Source organism: Peromyscus maniculatus, chromosome 7, assembly GCF_049852395.1.
Source record: "Peromyscus maniculatus bairdii isolate BWxNUB_F1_BW_parent chromosome 7, HU_Pman_BW_mat_3.1, whole genome shotgun sequence".
Taxonomy (NCBI): domain Eukaryota; kingdom Metazoa; phylum Chordata; class Mammalia; order Rodentia; family Cricetidae; genus Peromyscus; species Peromyscus maniculatus.
The window spans coordinates 73,546,094-73,569,017 of record NC_134858.1 but is presented as its reverse complement, the minus strand read 5'-3'; the positions used below and the strand labels follow the sequence as shown (position 1 = coordinate 73,569,017).

At 40.0% G+C, this 22,924-nt stretch overlaps 1 protein-coding gene across 2 annotated transcripts in view; it reads right to left on the bottom strand.

The window, feature by feature from the left end:
* Hmgcll1 (3-hydroxy-3-methylglutaryl-CoA lyase like 1) overlaps positions 1-22,924 on the bottom strand; it is a 122,636-nt gene that overhangs the window by 87,608 nt on the left and 12,104 nt on the right. The window contains exon 1 of one of the 2 annotated variants that reach the window (XM_042281282.2): positions 7,465-7,568. The exons of the other annotated variant lie outside the window; for it this stretch is intronic. The gene's annotated coding sequence lies outside the window, so the exon portion shown is untranslated. Of the gene's footprint in view, positions 1-7,464; positions 7,569-22,924 lie in introns of those variants that run through there. 2 annotated transcript variants of the gene reach the window in all.

Below are 22,924 nucleotides of genomic sequence, written 5' to 3'. Positions count from 1 at the left end.
AATACAAAAATACAACTGTACCATGGATGAGTTAAGTCATGAGAGATAAAAGGAGAGGATATATAAACACAGGACATTGTATGAACACTTCCAAAACCAAAGATATTACAAAATAACAGGAATAGAAATGAATGGAACTAGCTATAAGGAAAAATAAATATAAGGAGCTGAAAGTAGCAATTTTATGCAAACATTAAATAAAACATCCCACAAAAGCACTAAAATAAGTTTGAAAAAATCAAAAAGAAAGATTGTCAATGCATTTATAGAGCTGAGGTTGTGTACACATAATTCTGCTTCTATAAATGGTCATTTTTACTTAGTTTCAAGGAAAAAAGTTATTCTTGTACTCATGATAACTTAATAATAAAACTATAAGAAACTAGACAATGTGATCTCTAGACTTTTTCATAATTATTATCAAGGTATTACGTACCAAGATAGAAATGAAATGCTAATTATACATACCAAGATAGCAATGAAATGCTAATTAAAACCCAGAAGAAAATTTTTACTGGAAATACTTTGAGTGTGAAAATTTTTCTTTTCTTGGTATTATTGCCAACAAAACCTTTCTGACTCATACTCTTGCCACCTTGCTGACGTCACTCCCAACTTTATTCTGGAAACCATTAAAATCACCTTTGTAATTCCAACACAAGATATCAAACTGATTGAATTATTCAATTCATTATTTTAAATTAGTGTTCTTTTGAAAAACATTTTCAGTTATACCATGTCTTTTCTATAACAATGACAATTTGGGGAATCAAATCAAAGACATATTATGACCTTCTAGTTTCATAATACTCTTTCTTATGGATAATTGAACTACTCAGCCATCTACAGGTGCTGTTGAAACTTGGGAGAAGTGTCTCAAATTTCAATGAAACCCACCAAAACACTTGTGTGTAATGTTTATTTCTGATGGCTAAGATCGGTTGTGTGTTCATTTTCCGGATTATAGACATGCATAAATAGACTTAGAAAATAACAGCACAAAACTTGGTAGTTTATACTACATAAAACATAAATGGTTGGAGGTTTGTTACAGAGAACTGCTGTGTGTGTAAAACAAAGTGTTGATACTAATGCTACCATTTGCCAGTGAGATCAACAAATAATAAGTATGCTCAGAGAGTTCATGGAAACACTTGCTTCACAACAGCCTCAAAAAAAAAAAAATTACAGTATCTGAGAATAAACCTAACGAAGGATGTGGAATTAAGCTTTTCTACAATGAAAACCTTAAATCTCTGAATAGAAAGAGATGGAGTGTGGTGATATATTGTGTATCAAACAAAGCTTGCCTGAGGATCAGAGGACAGAGCCAGCCACTAGATTAAACATAGAGGCCAGGCAGTGGTGGCACACACCTTTAATCCTAGCTCTTGGGAGGCAGAGATCTGTCTGGATCTCTATGAATTCAAAGCTACCCTGGATTACATGAGATTGATTTAGTCTAAGAGAAAAACAGAGCCAGGCAGTGATAGCACACACCTTTAATCCCAGCACTAGGAAGGAAGGAAGATGGCTGGGCAGAGAAAGGCATATAAGGCATGAGGAGACAGGAACTAGAGCCCTTTTGGTGGAGGACTCAGAGGCTTTCAGTCAGAGGATTCATGGAGATAGCATCTTGCCTTGCATTCAGCCTGAGGATTCGGCAGTAGTGAGATGTTTCTCTCGTGGCTTGTTTCTTCGTCTCTCTGATCTTCCAGCATTTACCCCAATATCTGGCTCCAGGCTTTTGTGATAAGACTGTTGAGGAATTTGTGCAACAATGGAGGAAAATGGATAGACCTCCCATGCCATGAAGTTGTAGAGTTGATATTATGGAAAATGACCATTCAATCAAAAGCCATTTAATGCTATTTCTATTAAATTCCCATGACATTCGTCACAGAACTAAAAAAAAAAAAGAACATTCTAAGATTCATATGGAAGGTCTTTAAAATCCTAGATAGACAAAACAAACCAGAGCAAAGAAGAAAAATTGTGGAACAATTACCATATCACAAATCAGTTCTCTTAATACTGATTAGACATCTAGTGAAAACAAAACCTTTTGCCACAACTTGGCCAAAAAAAACTTCTTTGTATACAGAAGTAATATTAAAGGAATAACCATGTTCAAACATGTCTAAAATAAAACACTAGCCATAACATCATCTGATTCCAGTAATACTACTGAAGCAAACCCTAGAAATGTCTTGAAAATGATATTATAGTTGGTCATACAGTACAGTGATTAAAAGGTATGGACAAACACCCATACACACCATGAGCTATTGTACAAATGCCAACAACAAATCATTTAATTGTTCTCTCCCATCTTCTGCTTAAAATGGGAATAATAGTATTCAGGAGAATGGGCCAGGACAATTTCAAGTTTTGAGGTCAATAGGAGCAAATTAACAAAATTCTGTTTTAAAAATAAAGAAGAAAAAGAAACAAAAAGAAGAAAAGAAAAAAAAGTTTATGAGTGTTACCTCAGTATGGGAGCATTAAGCTTACCATGAACAGGACTCTGTTCAATCCCCAGGCTGTACCAGAGGGGGAAAAAAATCAAAGGGAGTGATATTGGTAATTGGCCCAAAATTCACTGCAAAGATTTATTGAGGTCATGGCTGTAAGGCATGTAGCCTGGTGCTTAGTGAAGAGTTAACATATGATGGAGGTTGTTGCTTGTTTTTAATAAAAATAACTTGAAGATGGGTTGTTTTTAAATTTTAGTATCTTTACAGAAAAGTTAGCATAAATGATTCCATTGTTCACTGTAAAATAGACTTATTGATTTAAACATTTTAACAAGATGAATTGTTGATAGTAAAGGTAGATTACCTTAAATAGAGTCCTTAACCACAGTCAAAATAAGTTATGGAAATAATTCAAGTTCTTTCAGTAAATAGCTCAAAACTTTTGGAGATATTATCCCATTTGCAACTTGCCAACACTTTAATTAGCCCTCAGTACTGACCCCATCAACTCCACCCATCCTGTTCCACTGGGCAATGCCAACCTCAACCTGAGCCTCTGAGCAGCAACAGAGAGGTACTCACTTCAGCATGAGAAGAAATGAGAGCTCGGATTCAAAATCTGGTTAAATAATGCCACATATGAACACAGGGCCAGTTACTAGCTGGAAATGTTTTATGGAAAAATGCTAATTTTAAAGGCAAATTAAACATATTAACAATCATGACTGGCACCGAATGCTCAGAGGCAAGAATACCTCAAGGGGATCTATAAATAATAATGTTGGTTGTAGTTTAACTTTAACTCCACAGATCATTTTTTCAGTTTGAAAGTATAGTTTCAAGCACAGATGTAAGAGGTTTGTTGTTATTATTATTGTTGTTGTTGTTGCTGTTTGTGTACATGTGTGTTCTCATGTGTGAATGCAGATGCACAGATGCCACAACATGCTGTGGAGGTCAGAGGACAACCTTGGGAGTCTGTCATCATCTTCTACCTTATGTGAAACAGGTTCCTTTTATTGTCTGCTAATGTGTACTCCAGGCTAGCTGGCCTATGAGCTTCCAGGGACTCTTCTGTCTCCACCTGACATCTGGACACAGAATTGCAGTCATGCATTATCATGCCCACGTTTATTTACGTCCAGGGATTCAAACTCAGGTCCTCATACTTACACAGCAAGTGCTTTACTGGTCCAGCTCTCCAATCCAAACTCTAACATTTTAAAACGTAGAGCCTCATATCATAAGGAGGTTTTAGTTGAATAGACATTCAAATGACCACAGAAGGTTTGACTGACTTGACCCACAGCTTGGGCACAAGGGACTTCATCAAACCTTTTTGCAACCTAGTTGCTTATTATGTCATCAGTATTGGGGTGAGACACTTATTCTAACCACATTATGGGTAATGTCACAGAAAAGTTTGTTGATCTCAGAATCTATTAGCATCTTCAGAAATCACGTCACATAGAATTCTCATATTTTAAGAGCCATACAATACACTGTGAACAGTCAAGCAGTGGAAGAAGATTCAGCAATTTTGAGGAAGCGATACCCATACATGTGACCCAATTAGGCACAACATTCATTACTCATCTCATTTGCTCAGGCCTAAGATCTCCTATCATAAATTAAATCTTAGGCCCTCTATCTCTGTTCCCCCTAAAGCTTACCCCATCTTAGTAACCACATTTTTTTGTTTGTTTGTTTTTTGAGACAAGGTTTCTCTGTGTAGTTTTGGTGCCTGTCCTGGATCTTGCTCTGTAGACCAGGCTGGCCTCAAACTAACAGAGATCCGCCTGGCTCTGTCTCCCGAGTGCTGGGATTAAAGGCGTGTGCCACCACTGCCTGGATAGTAACGTGGACTCATCACTGACTGGTGCTTTCTTTCACAGACATTCCATGTGGGGACTGTTGGTAAATTGTAGCTTTGTTTTCTTGGAAATAGTTTCTTACCTGTATTATCACAAGGAGACAATAAGTAGACTCTTAGCTTCCCTTCTTAACACTTCTTCTCTGAGTTATCAAGCAGCCTTGCTATTTCTTCAAAACATAAACCCAATAACATCATGTCTCTCTCCAACACCTTCTGTAATGTCCCCCTGTGAAAAATCCATGGCTATGAATGTGCCCCATAATCTTGTATCCTTTGACTGCCTGATAGCCTCTCCCACTGGCTCCTCATCTCAGCTCCATGACACTGAGTTCTCTGCTGTCGCTTGAACATCTCTACTTCACCCCACTATATCCTATATCTATCTAAATCCTATATCTCTGTGGCTCACTACCTTATTCCTAAAATCTTTTCACAAAATAATAGGAAAGCAAGTAAACTATAACAAAGAAACTCCTTTCTACTCTCTGTCATCCTTAATCTTTATTATTGTTTTATAACTTTCCCAAGGAAACAAGAACAGGTATCTATGCACCTTAAATATGCTGCCAAATTAGACAAATGAAATGGTTCCAGAAAAGACTGGCTTAGTGAACCATGGGTTTATTTAGATAATTTATAGTGGAACTAAGAGTACCATGAACTCGGACTTAACTCCAGGCAACTGCATCACTGAAAAGTCCACCCCAGAGAGGACAATGACTCACAAAAGCCACGTCCCTGGACTCCCCCTGTCCAACCTGCAGGGCAGCCCTGCCTGTTGGAGAATCTTCTCTCCTGGACATTGTTCCCATTTACATAAGTAACAGGAAAAGTCCTTGTCAGCCTTAAAATTTTTCAGGAGCTTTCTGTGCCTTGTAACCAAAGCAACTGAAACAGGATGGGACTAATTTGGCATAAGCCATGGTGGAAGGACTTGAGGCCACATCCACAGTTAGGAAAGAGAGGGGGACGAGAGTCAATAGTCGGTTCAGTTTCTCCTCGTTATCCAGTCTGGCAGTGGCTCCTCCATCTCTAGTAACCTAATCTAGGAAATCCACTACAGACGTGCACAGAGGTTTTGTCTCCAAGGTGATTCCACTTCTCTCCACAGTGACATTAATCCAAACCATCGCACCTTGCCAGCTTCACTTCCTGTCTTATGAGCCTCCTTCCTGTCTCCAGGAGGAAACGTCTTGATGTGGAGAAGAGAGCCACACTGCAATTATGCTTGTAGTACTCACCCCCACTTACCAAGTTATGTGTACATAACTTGTTTGTTACTGCTTGTTTCTTTTCCTAGAGTGGAGCCTGTGTGAGATACACATGATTATTCCCGTGCATATCCACCTCTTAGAACAGAGCCAGGCAAGAAGAGCATCTTCAAGAAACATTATGAAACAAGTGGAGGTGTCTCACCCAGAATTCACAGACCTGCAATTGCTTAATCCTCAGTTATATAACGGAGGACGTCATGCTGGATTTCAAAATAAAAATCCATTACACGCTGGAAAAGACAACTACCGCATGCTACGTGTCCAAAGCAAGTCTTCAAAAACACCGGATGAGAGCTACGTGTGGTGTAGCAACCTCAAAACAAGAGCAGGCTGAACACTTTCACTTTCTAAAGGACAGGGTGCCCTTTAGCTAAGGGACTATACTTGTTTCTGTTGTCAAGGTCCTGCTAAGCTGAGTGGAGTAGCCAATCCTTGACGTTAAAGAACGGGTGATAACATACCAAGATTCTCCACACTAAAGTTCTGAAGTCTTACCACTCCATAGGATCACTTGAAATCAGGGGAGGTCAACAAGTGCATCTGGTCTTTGGACATTGTAATGTGATGCTGTGGACTCCAAATACGTTAGGCCACATTTACAGGTTCCTGGGACAGAGGTACCTATGACTACAGGCTGGGCGTGCCTTGGGGGATGATTATTATCACAGTCAGCAGAATCAACTGAGTGTCCTGTGGCATTAATAAACTTGACCATTTCATTCATCCATGTAGTGTACCTTGGTTCACAGCAGCTGCAGTGATAGGGAAGGCTCTTTCTTCACATAACTTCTAGATGACACTAAACTTGTAATAAATAAAATATATGGCAGTAGAGAAATCAAATAAGGGAGAGAGAAGCTGGGGGGACAGCAGCCACATTACAGTTTCACAGAAGAAGGTAGGCTTTGAGTTAGAACAAAATGAGGTGGGTGATAGGGAAGAATGCCAAGCTACGCACTATTGGAGAACAGTCAGCGCAGTGTTCTGGAGCTGGCTGGGGGAAATGAGCCCAGGTGCTAACGGTTCCAAGAAGAGCCAGAAGGCAAAGATTAAATAGAGTAGTAGAAAGGATAACTTAAAATATCGGGATTGGAGATTTAAAGAGGACCCAGGGGGAAATTCTTATTCCTGAGCAAATGCAGAGCTATGGCGGGGGGGGGGGGGGGGGGGGGGGGGGGGGCACACGGACGACAATGACCTGGGAGCAGAGGAATGATGAGGCCTGAGGTGCATTCGATTGTGTTATCTCTAGCTGTTGAGAACAGAGCAGACGGGAGCTGAGTGCAAACAGTAAGACTACAAAGTAGGAAGTTATAGACTATTCCAGATGAGGGACAACAGTAGGGATGATGAGAATGCGGCAGGGGCAGGACCAGACCCTAACAGCATAGGTTTTAGCCCTAGCAAGGTACGCCTCCTGATTCCCACTCTGTACACAGCAGATGCGGATCTTATTTCCCTTAGAAGTTTAACAATGTAAAATGCACACAAAGCCAGGATAGTTATGAGGGGGAAATAGTCCCAAACGTAAGAAAAAGTAAGTTGTTAAATTTATTTAAAACTTACATCTCCATTAAACTCTTTCCTACCTTCCCCAGAAGAGTACTAAATATTTTCCTACAGGAAGCCGCCTCACACTTTATAAAGTGAGGTTCAGTCGCCCTAATGATGCCAACATTTCGCTCTCTCCATTTTATTTACAAGGTCTCAAAATTGAAAATTCACTTACAGACACTAATTTATACTAAATATCCTTATAAACGTTCTGCCGCCCCCCCCCATCTACCTTTAAATTATATTACTGTTTAACCCATTTCCCATTGATGAGTATCCGAACCTGAGTACTTTGTTCTCACTGCCTGTAACATCCAGCCCTGGCCACCACAGGAAAACAGCCACGGTTCAGGTTGCCTGGCAACACTCTCCTGTGTCTCCTGGCAGAACTTGTCGGCAACCTCGATTTTTGTCTTCGGTGACTTCTCAGCTGCTTCTCACTGGCTGATTCCTCACCTGGCCCGGCTTTTCTAACAGTGACCTTCGCCGGCCCTCGTTCTAATTAAAATTTGTGTTGCGTTTCCACAGCGGCGCTCTGTGCACCCACCGCTGATGAGGCTGCTACCGGCTTTATGAGACGTTGCTTTCCAGGTGGCCTCGTTCATGTTAGAGACACCCTATCTCGAACCCCAGAGGTGTCTCTAATGTTGGGAATGTAAACAGGCTGATGAGGGGTGGTCCGGGGCCACTGCATTTAAATCGCTCTTAAATCATAGCATGTGTATTTTTTCCTTCCATGTAAACCTAAATCCAGCCCTGCTTAAATGCTCTCTGCACACTGGGAAGCAGGAGGGCTACTCAGTCAATTATGCTGGCTGTACAGAGCACAGCTGGTGCCCATTGTAAAGACTGTGCCTAATTGGTTCCACAACCTTCTGTCCTAAGCAAGTTAGCAGGAGGACACACAGGCAGACGTTTTGCAGTCTGTGGTCAGTCTAGAGGACTCCCACCTTGGTGAGGATTTGAGAGGAACCTAGGAAAGGCAAGACATGGTACAGACTCCTTAAAAAGAACGTCGGTGAGATCTTAACAATGACTAAAGCAGTGGGCAGGCTACAAGGGGGAGGGGGGTGTTACCTGACCTCGCTGATACCACAGAGAGAAATGGCAAGTGATTATATTACTCAGGTGTGTGTTCAGTTACCTCCTAAAGTTCCCTCTTCTATCAGAGTTTATTAAACATAGTGTTAAAATTAAGCTGCAAGTTGAAAAGGCGCTGTCTGAGAGAGGTGGCTGTCTGTGTATCCCGTCATTTGAACATGACTCCCCATCCACACCTGGTTGTCCAAGCCAGTTTATCCACCTTTACCCTCAAAGTGTCATTCTTTGGGACTATCAATCACATTAAATTTAATAAAGGTCATAATCTGAAGGAAGACACACTTGATCACATTATAGAGTGATTCTAGCCCTCCAAGAGCACAGAGCTTTCACAGAGGCACAAGGTCGTGGTATCTACTCACAATCCATCCATATGATTATGACCAAGAACAGTTACAGGTAACTAAAACTCTCCCATTCAACAATCTTTCATCCCAGCACATGAATGCCCCGGAGACTGAGACCCAGCCAGCCACTACGTTTCCGTATGTCTGCGTTTCCAGAGAAATGTTATGCACAGCGTAAACTTCAGGCAAAGATGAAACAAGAGACTTGTTTCCAGCTCTGCCTTCCCCCAGCTTTGCTCCCTTTGTCTTTTTAAAAATCGATTTTCTTCCCTTCCCTCTATGATCTGCCACCGTCAGAAGCATCCAGGCTGCAAAGCTTTCTAAAGCCTATCAAAGCTTGTCACGATCCTACTCCAGTCTGAAAGAGACATGCGTGATCTTGGTTGTGGAGACGATATTTTTACCACAGGGTAGCTTAGAACAAATACGGGGCCTGCAAGAAGTTCTAGACCTTTTGCTCTCGATGTAATTAACCTTAATCACATTTTAACATGTGATGGACCTTAGTCACACTTTAACAATCTGGAACCTCTGAAGTGTTGACTGTTCAGACCCATTAATCAAACAGTCACCCCAAGGGAGAAGGAATGCTCGTTTAAAATGCAGGAAGAATGTTTAAGTGGAGTTAAATAAGACTATTTTTAAAGCGCCATACAAAGTTCTGTTCTTCAAGAACTCATGCAACATGCAAGCTCCATATATAACCCTCTACTTAACCATCCCGGTCTTCTGTCCCTGCCTGTGAAAACTCCTTTCACATTTCATTGCTACAGAGAAAAGGACCTGTGGGTCTCCTGCATCTGCTCCCTCCAGCTGCCAGAGGAAGCCTCTCTGATGGTGATTGGGCTAGGCATCAATCTATGAGTATAGCAGAATACTATCAGGAATCATTTTTGGCCAGTCATATTCAGTTCTACCCAAGGTCTCTTGGGCCATCCAGCTTCCAGTTCTGTTGCAGGATATTTATACACTGTGTGAAGATATGTAACTGATTGGTGTGATAAAAGGCTGAACGGCCAATACCTAGGCAGGAGGTATAGGTGGTACTTCCAGGCAGAAAGAGAGAAAGTCAGAGGGATGAATCTAGGCACCCCAAGAGATGCCAGGGAGACACTGAAGAAGTCAGACATATGGTATAAAGTACAGGTAACTGAGCCACATGTTAGGACATAGATTAATAAAAGCAGATTAATTTAAGTAATAAGAGATAGTGGGACAAGCCTAAGCTAATGGCCAAGCTTTAATAATTAATAGGAAGTTTCCATGTTGTTATTTGTGAGTTGGTGGCCAACAACAAAAAACTTACTACACAGTTCCTGGCCATTCAGGCAGTGTTAGGCATGGGCTCCCTCTCCTAGTGTAGGTCTCAAGTTAAACCAGTCATTGCTTGGCCACTCCCACAGCACATCCTACAGGCATGACAGGTTGTAGGTGAACCCTACAGAAGAGGCGGAGGAAGGATTGTAGGAGCCAGAGGGGTTGTAGACACCAGGAGAACACAGCCCACAGAATCAACTAAACAGGGCTCCTAGGAGCTCACAGAGACTGGAGTGGCAATCACAGGGCCTGCATGGGTCTGTACAAGGTCCTCTACATATATGTTGTGGTTGTTTAGCTTGGGATTTTTGTGGGACTCCTAACAGTGGGAGTAGGGGTATCTCTGCCTCTTTTGCCTGCCCTTGGGACCCTTTTCCTCCTACTGGGTTACCTTGTCCCACCTTGATATAAAGGTTTGCACCTAGTCTTATTGCTCCTTGTTATGTCATATTGGGTTGATATCCCTGGGAGGCCTGCTCTTTTCTGAAGGGAAATGGTGGAGCAGTGGATCTAGGGGAGAGGGGAGGTGAAGGGGAGTGGTGCTTGGAGGAGTGTAGGGTAAGAAAACTGTGGTCAGGATATATTGTATGAGAGAACAAAGAGAAAGAGAGGAGGGATAGGGAGGGAGAAGGAGAGAGAGGGAGGGAGGGAGGGAGGGAGGGAGGGAGGGAGGGAGGGAGGGAGGGAGGGAGGGAGGGAGGAAGGCAGTCAAGCTACCTGGAGATTTGCCACAGTGATGATCTGGTTGACATATGCTGCTGTGAACCTGGCTGATCCAGACTCCTACCATTCTCACATATCCAGGATCTACTATTCAAATTATTTCCAGGAAAGGAATGAAGCAAAATTGTGTTAGTTCTTGAATGCCATGGTAGGAGGTAGATATGTCTTTTCCCTGGTCTCTTTTCCTATCACTCAGCAAACTAGGAAGGACCCAGTGAAGAGTAGGGACACAAGGAGGAGCCTGGGTCCCAGAACGACCACATCTTCCACATTAGACTTGAGCAAGAAATTGCCTATGGCTATGTAGATGCAGGCTTGGGTGTTGTGGACATTAGATGTATTGGCTAATGAAACTTGAGAATCAGAAATGTAGTGACTAAGCATTATATTTTCAAAATTCTAAAGTTTAAAAGACCTCTAAGTGACTGCTAGAAACAATGCCTTCAGCCAAAGACCCTGATCTCTATGCTGCTGATACCTATTTAAAACTTCTCCTGGTTCTAAGATGCTCTGATTACCTGGCATTAAGGGAAAAAAAACAAACATACTCAAGGGCTAATTTGACTTTGCTTTTAAGGATAAAGGTGACCTTTGGGGAAAAATAGTTATTGCCTCTTTTTCTACAGAGAAATGTATTGTATCCCTTTATTCATTAATTAGCTCATTTGTCCATTTACAAATAAGACTGGACAGGAAAGCCTAATTGATGCTCACCAGAGAAATGCCTGCTCAAAGTTCTTTAGAGCAACACTGTCTGCTGCATCATGAACGAGTTAGTACCATGCTACTGCTAAACCCAAACCACTCACCTGATCAAAGCTTCGGATCTCCGTTTTCAAAGCCCAAAGCTTTGTTAGGACTTTAAAGCAGAGCCAATCTAATTGGAGAAGACTATAAAGCTATAATAGGAGGATGTCTTTCCAGACCTAAATACGGTCTCCAGTGGCCCTGAATAACTAGACATCATCACTGTGCTTCACTGTTCCAAAACACCGCTTCCCAGTGTGTTCTGTGTTATGTGAGTCTATGTTCTATTTCAAGTGATACCTACAAGCTGTTCTGAAAAACGTCCAACTCTCATCTTATAAACTCTGCTGTGATCTATACAGTTCCTTCTGTCTTTCCACAATAACCCCACTCCATGTTATATACACACCATCAGTGCTTCCTTCCCGCTCTCACATCCTAACACCTTCATTTAATCACCTCTTAATCATTTGCCTGAAAACTAAACCCGCAGTCACTTATTGTTTCCTTCCAGATGCTGCTGTGGAATGGCTCCCGGTAGACCTCACCTAGCATTCCAGCCATGCTCATTTGGCTGTGCAGACTCTGATCCCAGCGTTCCGAAGCTTTTAAGCACTTTCTTTCCAAGAAACCTCATAGCTAACACCATTATTTCCTCACAAAACAGTGAACATCTGCAGACTGAAGCATCCAAACAGCAAAAAGATTTTACACAATTCTTCTAAACTTGGACGAAGACTTTATCAGTCATCTTGGGTATAAATCAACATTCTTTTCAGTTTCTAGTAAATAAACCATAGTGGCAAACTTCAACTTCCTCTCAAAGGAATAATTAACAAACATGTACTTGCAATTACTAATTAGTTTTTATGTCTCCCAGCTAAGTGAACTAAACCTTTTGGAAAACCAATGTCTTACACAATCATCAGGTTGCTCTAAAGTTCAAGTTTATTCTTTGTATATACAGTTGATTTAATTGAAGAAATAAACTAAAATACTCCACTGAACTGCTTATTTTATGTGTATACTTTGTAAAGTTTACCAAAATTATTTATTCCTAGAAGACATTAGTATAAATAACAATAACTATAAGTAAACTATATTAATCTCACAAAAATTATAACTTTGGACTTACCGTACAATTTCAGTAAATGAAGATTCTTTTATTAAATAAGAAAATAAGGCCTTTACAAATAAGACTGAATCAAACCTTTACCTCCAAGTTCCCAGCTGTTTCCTGTGTAGATCATGATGGTTTTTAGTCACGGCCTTTTTAAATCAGGATTCTTAAAATTTAACATGCATTTAAATCTTCTGTAGAGCTAGTTAACCCAGCTCCCCAAAGGTCAGTTCCAGAGATGATTCTTTAGGTCAGGCTGTGCACATGAATTTGAATTTCTAATTAGCTCACAGGAGGTGATGCCAGTGCTGATCAGAGTACCACAATTTGAGAAACAGAGTTATAGCTGAAGCCAACTTTGTAAAAAAAAAATGTATGATTATAACACTTTTATATGAGTATGACACAGCAGGGATTAAAAATTAAGGTCCAATGTTCCCAATAATATTGTATTCTGTGCCATACTTTGAATAACACTTTCCCAGTTCTTCCACTAAATGTTCAAAGTCACTTAAGAGCAAATCAAGTAACTTTAATAAGTCATTTGACAATTTACAAAAATTATGTTTTGAAGTCCAGCAACACAGACTGGGTAATCAACTACAGGTAAATGAAACAGGTAAGAGGAGGTACTGTACAGAGTCTGTGATAATTAATGTCCGCCAGTGCTCTCTCCTACATACCTGCTTTTGAGTGGTCTATCTCAAATCTTACTGTATCAATCACAAACACAAATGCTATCAATTGTTCTGAGACCTAATTCTCTGTGATCAGCTCATTAATTCCCTCTGAGTACTTAGTGCTCTACCTCCAATGAAAGTGTGTGTATGAATATGTATATATATACTATTATTGACCCAACATTAGAAAGTCTATCCTTCTACATATTCATAAACATCAGTTAGTATACATTTATACACAATGTGCTAATAAATAAGTTCATATTTATATGAATAAATGATAAGCAATAAATGTTTGCCATGCCAAAGAATACACCAACTAAAGTATATAGACCCTTGACTAATAGGATTTTCATTGATAACTAATCATTTATAAATTAAATATCTAAAAAATTTTGATGTGTGCTGTTAATGCGCAAATGCAAAATAAGAAAGATATACTTTACAGACCCAGTAACAGCATCCCCTGCCACAGCTGTAATGTAAACAGCACACCTGTGTAGGACACGCTCTGACTTTGTTTCTGTAAATTGAACAACACACAGAAATTGTGCATTTTATGTATTCTAATTTTACAATTAATTTTAATAAAGTGTGATTATTTTGGCATATCTCAGTTTATTTTATTAATAAAATTTTGAATGTAGTAACTGTTCTCGGCACTCATTCCATGCTCTTGCTAACAGAACAAGGCTGTAACTAACTACATGGTAACTCTTCATATGGGAAAAACTGGCTACTCTGCTCGGAGCAACTAAAGACCCTGACAGCAAGTTTTACTTGTGGCTTTATGAAAGCCAGTTAAATAGGAGCTCATACGAAGTAAATTATTAGGATTATAGATAATTCTCTATTCCTAATTGGTTGAGGAGTTTCTGAGTGTCTGGGCTTGCTTTTAAACCAATGGTTCTCAACATATGGGTCACAACCCCTTTAAAAAAATGACCCTTTCTTGGGTGTCGTATATCAGATGCTGAGTATCAGATATTTACATGACAGTTCATAACAGTAGCAAAATTACAGTAATGAAGTACCAACAAAAACAATTTACCATTGGGGGTCACCACAGCATGAGGAACTGTATTAAAGGGTGACAACATTAGGAAAGTTGAGAACCACCGCTTTAGACAAAGAAGACCCAGTGGTACCAGCTATCACACTCTACATTTGCTCAGAGCCCTGGATGCAGCTCCACAAACTGACACTCATTTTGGGAAGGAGAGGGAGGAACCACAGCAAAATAGGAAGACCCCAATGTGCATCAGTTCCAGCAGTCTTCAGAAAAAACATTGGGCCCAAAGAAAGGGCAGAAAACCTTATGCAAGTGCATTCTGTGATCCACTGATTCAAGTATTTGCCAGTATGTTCCTGACTTGGGTTTCTGCTTCTCCTTGGTTGCAGATGGACACACACTGAAGCCATCACATGAGGAGGAGATTCTTGGACACACACTGAAGACATCACATGAGGGGGAGATTCTTGGACTTCACTACAACTGAACTGTTACCACCTTTTCATTCTCATATACACCTTTTTTATATCCTCTCTCATGTAAATTAGTTTTATTGTGTTGCTTTTTGTGTATCTAATGGCAAATAAATGAAAAGTAATTATAATTATACTTTTAAAAAACATAGTAATATCTACCTCAGCATCCTGTAGGTGAATGAAGCTTCCCTTATTGGATCAGTTGTGTGACAGAGATTTTACTCTAAATGCTCTGCTTTGAGTGACCTCTTAGAACAATGATTCTCAACTTTCCTAATGCTATGACCCTTTAATACAGTTCCTCATGTTGTGGTGACCTTCAACCATAAAATTATTTTCATTTCTACTTTATAACTATAATTTTGCTACTGTTATGAATCATAAATATAATGTAAATATCTATTTACAGGATATCTGATGTGCAACCCTCGAGAAAGTCATTTGACCTCAAAGGGGTCATGACCCACAGGTTGAGAACCATGTGGAAGAACAAAGATTTAATGGTTATAGAAAATAGATTTCCAACAGAACTTTTTCAGGAACTTTAAGTTATACGTATATGAAGTCTGTGCTCATTATTAGGAATAAGTATAATAATATACTTCATATAAATTCCAGCTTTATAATGACTTTAATCAACAGGATTTGCCCTGAATTTTAGCTATCTACTGAAGAACTAAAGAGGATATATAGAATAGAAATGTCCTGTAAGTTTGGGTCTCTTAATGACCCAGAATAAGCCATTTCCAGGGTCAGAGTATTGAATTTATTCAAGCTTCTTCTATGTCAGGTTGGAAATATTGGATCCCAAAGAGAATTAATAATGGAAGATAAATAGCAATGTCATCCTACGCTTTTGTAATCAGTGGAGGTTTCTTTCCTCAAAGTGAGAACATAATTCTCTGGAACCTCACTGTTGCTTTTTTAAATAAACTTCAAATGATAACTAAGTACTTTTATTCCTATTCTATAAGAATAGAAGCCCAGAAACTTCTCAATAGTACTTTCTCCATGCTACTCATACTGGGCAATTCACTGCCAGGATAGGACAGGAATGACGATGGTTTGCAGCCTGACCCAAGTTCAAGTCCTGTGCTTCCAGGTTAATGGCCTGTGGGGAGATTTAACTCTCAGGTCCTCTGTTGATTCATCTTGGAAGTGAGAATAACAATGTATTTGCAGAAATCATATGCAATATTTAGAAAAGCTACTGGAATTATTTCAATTCTCTGATAGATCCATCATCATTATTATTATATAATTACAAAAACTCATGTTACTAATTTTTAATATTTAATGTATCTACCATTTTTATCACATACACTCTTTGATCTGTCCCACGTAATAAATCAGTTGCAAATCCACAGCAAGCATGCTAAGATTCCCATACTCTTCCCATATATAATACATTCTGATTGAGACAATTGACATTCACTTTAATAAATCATCACTATATCTTTCCCATTAAAAGGTCAGCAGCTGTATAAATACTTCAAAGATCCCGAAGATTGGAGAGATCTGGTTCTCTACAGATGAGTATTCATGCAAGCATTATGTTCCATCTTCTTTAGCTTAAGTTTTCCTTTTCATATTTGCTAGGGCATACATTCAGCAGAATTATATTAAATTAAATATTAAAATCATGTCATAAGGGAAGGAGGGCTAAGTGATAGCAGACATTCATGAGTGAAGTCCTGAATAAGTACATCTGTTTCTCCACAGGCCTTGGAAATGTCTTTTAAACACAGCCCTAAAGCCTAGGCAAATGGAGCGCCAAATTACCTTGTACTGTAACATCTGAGCAAGTCCACAGCTTTCTGTACAATGTAAGGTTAGAACCGTTCCGTATCATTTTAAAAGTCAGAGAAATCTTGGCCCCTAAATCAAAACTCTCGAAAAGTAGAAATTGTGTCTAATGAAAATAAGATTCCTATTTTGACTTCAGCATTAACCTATGATCAGTTTCCATTTCACAGTGAAATGAATACATATTGAGTGAAGAATTTTAAAAGTGAATGCCAGACTCTGTACACCCAGTGGGTTACAGATGGAGAAACGCGGTGGCAGAGAGCCACTCTACTTCCTTTAAAATCCAAAAAACATTTGGAAGGAAACCCCAGAAGGAAAGACGTCTGACAGACAAATTCTCTGGGGTTTCCAGCTGCCTCGTTTGCCAAGCTTCCAAGACCCTGTTGCTTGTTAATAAAGTTCAACAAAGAGACTTTATGAACGCTGATTTCTTGGAGTGAAGCATGCACTAAAGGAGTTTATAATGGAGCTGAAGTTTCCTGCCATCTGTACTTTCCTACTTCACAAATCCTAAGACGCGTGACTTAGGAAATCATAACCATGAGGCGCCATCGATGGGATGCTGAGCCCGAATCCTGACTCCCGATCTGCAGGCCACGGGTTAACCTCAGCATCTGAAAAGTGGCTCGACTCTTAGGATTCCACTTCAGGAACTTCCGTGTTTCTCTTCTGGTGCAAGGGAGAGGAACAGGGAGATAAAACACTGTACACTGTATCAGTTGATTCAATGTAAACACCGTGATGGAGAAGGAATGAAAAGCGAGATTCTAACTTCTCTGATCTTTACAACAGTAGCCGCAAAAGGAGAAAAGGAAATGGACTGTGGAACTCACATTTCACTAAGACTTAAAATAGGTAGTACACGAAAAATAATAAGAAAAACCACAAATTCTAGCTCAAAATAATATACTTAATGAATCTCAGAACTACAACAAGAGCAATATTTTTTTCATAAAACTAAATATACACTTTTTTCCAATAAAAAAAAGGAAAATAAGTACGGCACATGCCTGTAATCACAGCACTAGGGAGGCAGGGCCAGGCAGATCTCTGAGTTCAAGGGAAGCCTGGTCTACAGAGTGAGTTCCACAAAAACCCTGTTGTGAAAAACTAAAAAAATAAATAAATAAAAATAAAAAGCGATTATCATTTATACCATGGAAGTATGCTGTACCTATCAAACCCAAACCATTTGCTTCCACAAAACACTTAATGAAGCTTTGAACAATTAGGTCCACTAAATAATAGAAAGGAAAATAAGACAAAGTGGAAACCATTAAAGAGCTCAAACCAGCCACACAAAAATTATATGTTTAATACAGATGTATTTAACCACACTTGGTAGGGATTTCTGTTTCGATACAAGATATAGGGATGGGGCCAGTAAACATGCCTCCTCCAAATTGTGGCAGGCAAGAGGGGAAGTAAAGTGTGCTAGAGTATACACAACATACATGCAGCATCAATCCACAAAAAGCATAGTGTCTATCCTCAGATCAAATGGAAAACACACAATAGAGAAAATTTTAAGATTATTGTGCTTCTCAATTATTTTCCTTTAGGAGACAAAAGACTAGAAAGATAGTTCTAAGTGTATAAAAGCTACATCTACATACATACACTATATATAGAGAGAGGGGGGCTTATTTTTATAGATATTGTGTGTGCCTGAGTGTACATATGTGCATCATGTGTGTGCAGCAGCCCAGAGATGTCAGAAGAGGGCATCAGAGCCCCTGGGACAGAGGTTACGGATAGTTGTGCGCCAGCATGTAGGTACCAGAAAATAAAATGGATCTTTTGCAAGAGCAGCAAGCACTCTTAATGGCTGAGCCATCACTCTAGCCCCATGTACTTTTTTTTTTAAGAAACAACTCCCCTTCTTCTGTAGGGAAGGAGAGCAAATAACACTAAGATTGTTTGATTAAAGCCTCAAGAAATCACTATTTTATATTTATCTAAAATTATATGTGGTGCATATAAGCATATTGTACACACACACACACTTGTGTGTGTCTTAGTTAGGGTTTCTACTGGGTTTTGATTGCTGTGAGAAAACATCAGGACCAAAGAAAGGGTTTATGTGACTTACACTTCCACATTGTAGCCCATCAATGGAAGAATGTCAGGACAGGAACTCAAACAGGGCAGGAACCTAGAGGCAGAAGCTGATGCAGAGGGCATGGGGGAGTGCTGCTTACTGGCTTGCTCTCCATAGCTTTCCCAGCCTGCTTTCTTATAGAACCCTAGACTACTGGCCCAGATGTTGCACCATCAACAATGGGCTGGGCCTTCCCACATCAATCAATACATAAGAAAATGCCCTACAGGATCACATACAGCCTGATCTTATGGAGACATTTTCTTAATTGAGGTTCCCTCCTCTCATGCTTTAGCTTGTGCCAAGTTGACATAAAACTACTCAGCACAATATGCCTTTAAAAACTGTTACTTTGGGTGACAATATTCAATGTTCTCACAAGAGCAATGGACGATCTAACAAAATCCCAGTAACAGAAATGAGAAACCTCCATTAAAGTCGTTGTCTAGGGTAGTCTAAGTGACTTCCAAAACATTTTACATTATTCTTGTTGCCACTGGTTACCTCTCAGAAGTTGAAGGTAAGCCACTATTGCTGTAGACACTGAACAGTAGTTAGGACACAGGTTTGATTTGAACCGGATCTAACCAGAAAGCCTCCTTCCTACTGTCTAGCTTCTATGGTACCAGAAAGTACTCTATAAACTGCTGTGGCATGTCTTTCTGTTCGCTGTGAATATGTGTTGCTCTCATTGGTTGATAAATAAAGCTGTCAGGCCAATGGAGAGGCGGAATAAGGTTAGGTGGTACATTCAAACTAAAGATGGAGATGAAGAAGGGTGGAGTCACAGGAGACCCTGCAAGCCACCACCAAGAGAAGCAAGATGTGAGAGGACAGGTAATGCCATGAAGCCACATGGCAAAGCATAGATTAATAGGAATGGGTTGAGTTAAGATGTAAGAGCTAGCTAGAGCCAGCAAGAAGTCTGAACCATAGGCCATACAGTTTGTAATTAATATAAGCCTCTGAGTCATTATTTTATAAGCAGCTGCGAAAGCTCAGGTGGGAGAGATTCATCTGGACGGTGAGGCTAGGTGGGACCAAGAAACTTCCCTGTACAGTAAGCTGCCAAGGTAGGGAAGCAATCAATAGTCCTACCCAGCTATGACATCTATGACTCAGAACAATGGCCTGCACAGCAAGAGATCTGTTAGGGTGAGATAGTGGTACTCACATGTTGGTGGTAACCACAGCTCTCTAATTGGGCTTACAGCCCACTGAACAGGAGGGAAACCATTCTTGGTACTGGGAACATAGCCAACTAGACAAGGCTAGTGAGGACATGGATCTTAGAAAAGAGCCTACAAGCACCAGTTCCCTAGACCATCATAATTCCTAACTTTATCTAAAATGTATCCTTACACTCACATCCTGAGTGTAGCTCTCACCCTCATTAAAGAAGCTTCTCTTTCAGAAAACCACAATTATATACAATGCATAGATCAATAGATCGTGGAGAGCTCCACCCCAAAGAGCACATGTACAACGTAACTCCTGAACCCAAGGCTCAGGAAACATACCAGAAGAGGGATTAGAACAATTGTAGAGACAGAAGGCCAGGAAGTCTGTGGTAAGGCTGTGTCTCCTAGAAATTGTTACCTAGACAAGCCCTGAACAATGATGATATCAACAGACATGCTAAGAAAAAAGGGGAAATTTCATCGGGTTTCTCTCCTATGAGATGTATAACTATAGGCAAACAACTATGGGTAAAACACGCAACTAATTATTGCTGGGAAAGGAAAACTAGCTCCTCCCAAGAATGAACCCCTAAGAGGTTATCCAATGCAAAGTGGTCAGACCTGAAATTGTATAACATAAACAACAATGAAGTCAGCAGTTCTCACTTATATATTTGTATATTTACAAACACACACATGTAAAAGTATTAATCAAAGAAAAAGAGGTCGTCAAATGAGAAAGAGTGATGGGGAAACATGGGAAGGGTCACACAGAGGAAAGGGAAGGGGGAAATGATGTAATTATATTTTAATTAAAATATATTTTTTAAAAGTCTTTCCATTAACTCTGCACCTCTTACTCTGACTAGAAATGCATTCTTACCTATTCAAATTTTACATGATTCTCAAATCTACCACTTCCATAAAAACTGCTATTCCCATGTACTGGATTAAAACAAGTTTATAGATTTGTGTTTTTAATGTAGTTACAGGGGCTGGATAGATGGCTTAGGAATTTAGAACATTTGCTTCTCTACAAAAGACCTGAGTTTGGTTCCCAGCATCCACAATGGGGCAGCTCACAACCATTTGTAACAGGATGTCAGAGACCCTTGCCTGGACTCTGCTGGTACCTGCACTCATATGCACATACCACCATGCAGACACACAGATGGAAATAATTAAAATTAAATCAGTGTTAAAAACCTTTAATTGCAAGAAATATTTGGGAAACAATGACTTAAATAAAAAGCAGAACTTGGAGAGCTAGAGAAATCCACTAAAAGAACTGACTGCTCTTGCAGAGGATCAAGGTTCAGTTCCCAGCATGCACATAGTAGCTCACAACAGTTTGTCAATCTAGTTTGTGGAGGATTTCACACCTTATTCTGGCTTCTGGGGGCATGTACATGACATACATACATACATGCAGGCAGGCAAACCACTCATATATAAATTTAAAATAAAAGCAAACCTTTAAAAATGGAATCTTAGAGCCGGCCGGTGGTGGCGCACGCCTTTAATCCCAGCACTCGGGAGGCAGAGCCAGGCAGATCTCTGTGAGTTAGAGGCCAGCCTGGGCCACAGGGTAAGTTCCAGGAAAGGCGCAAAGCTACACAGAGAAACCCTGTCTCGGAAAAAAAAAAATGGAATCTTAGGACAGAAGATCTAGTGGTTTAATTTCCCATAAATCTTTGTTCCTCTTCCCTTAAATGGTCTTGACCATGCCAAGTCAGAGAGCCAGACCTCCTTCTTTCTTCTTTCTGCTCACAACACTGCAATTATGAGAGAAGTAGATCATTCTAAAACAGGAAAAGAAGCAGCAGCTCCTTCAATGAAAATAGTGATTAGAACTCCCAGATTTTAAGTGTTAATTGTCCCTCTCCACATTCCCTCCCCTACCCTATTCTAGTTTCCCTTCATCTCTTTATTATGTGCTGTTCTATTTCCCCTTCCTTGGAAGATCCCACTTTCTGGTATCCTACTAGGTAGCTTACCTCTGTGGTTATTTGGACTGAAACACACATATGACCTAACTACAAAATATACTTGTGCAATAGCGGCACAAATGATACAGAAGTAACCACCCACTTTATGGCTGGATTCAAGGCCTGCTCCACAAGATGAAACACATTCCTGACACTGCTAAAATGGTAGAGACAAGAGATGGTAAGGGCCTGGGGGAAACCTGCTACTATTATTCTGCTAAAGAAATATAACAGTAAAATGACTCCTAATGACATATTACTACACCCATCGATTGGTGAATCACTCAACTCCCATCAAAGAACCTTCTGTTTTCAGTGTTGCCCAAAACTGTACAATGGGTAAAGAGTGAGAGATTTTGGCATACCAGCCCTAAATGGACTGTCTTTTATCAAACGTCTGCTCTCAAGGCTCAGGGATCCAAGTGGAAGAGTAGACAGAAAGATTGTAAGAGTCAGAGGTGATGGAGAACTCCAAGGAAATATCATCTTCTAGACACTTCAGGACTGATATACATATGAATTCACAGAGACTGTGACAGCAAGCAGAGTTCAAAACTGATCTAAGAAGGAGAAGTGGACACAAAGTTCTGCCCATAAGCAAGAAGCTATTTGCAATTGATGTCTGCTGAAAAAAAGAAAACTAGTTTTCTTCGGTGGAATGTCACTGTGTCTATCAACCACACTCCAGGGTGGATCCCATGCCCAGGATACAAAACAGACCCTACTTTCCTTCCTTCTTCCTTCCTTCCTTCCTTCCTTCCTTCCTTCCTTCCTTCCTTCCTTCTCTTCTTTCTTTTTCTTTCTTTCTTTCTTTCTTTCTCCTCCTCCTCCTTCTGCTGTTTGTTTTGGTTAGTGTGTGTGTGTGTGTGTGTGTGTGTGTGTGTGAGAGAGAGAGAGAGAGAGAGAGAGAGAGAGAGAGAGAGAGAGAGAGAGAGAGAGAGAGAGGGAGAATATGAGAATTTGATGTGGAATTAGGTGGGTAGGGAGTTAGGGAGGATCTTGGAGGCATTTGGGAAAGAAAAGAATATGATTAAAACATATTGTATAAAAAAAGAGTTTTAAATTAAAAAAGAAAAAATAATTCACAGATCTTATCCCTCTATGACTATGTGGAAATGATAGAACAGCTTTTAAATTCCTT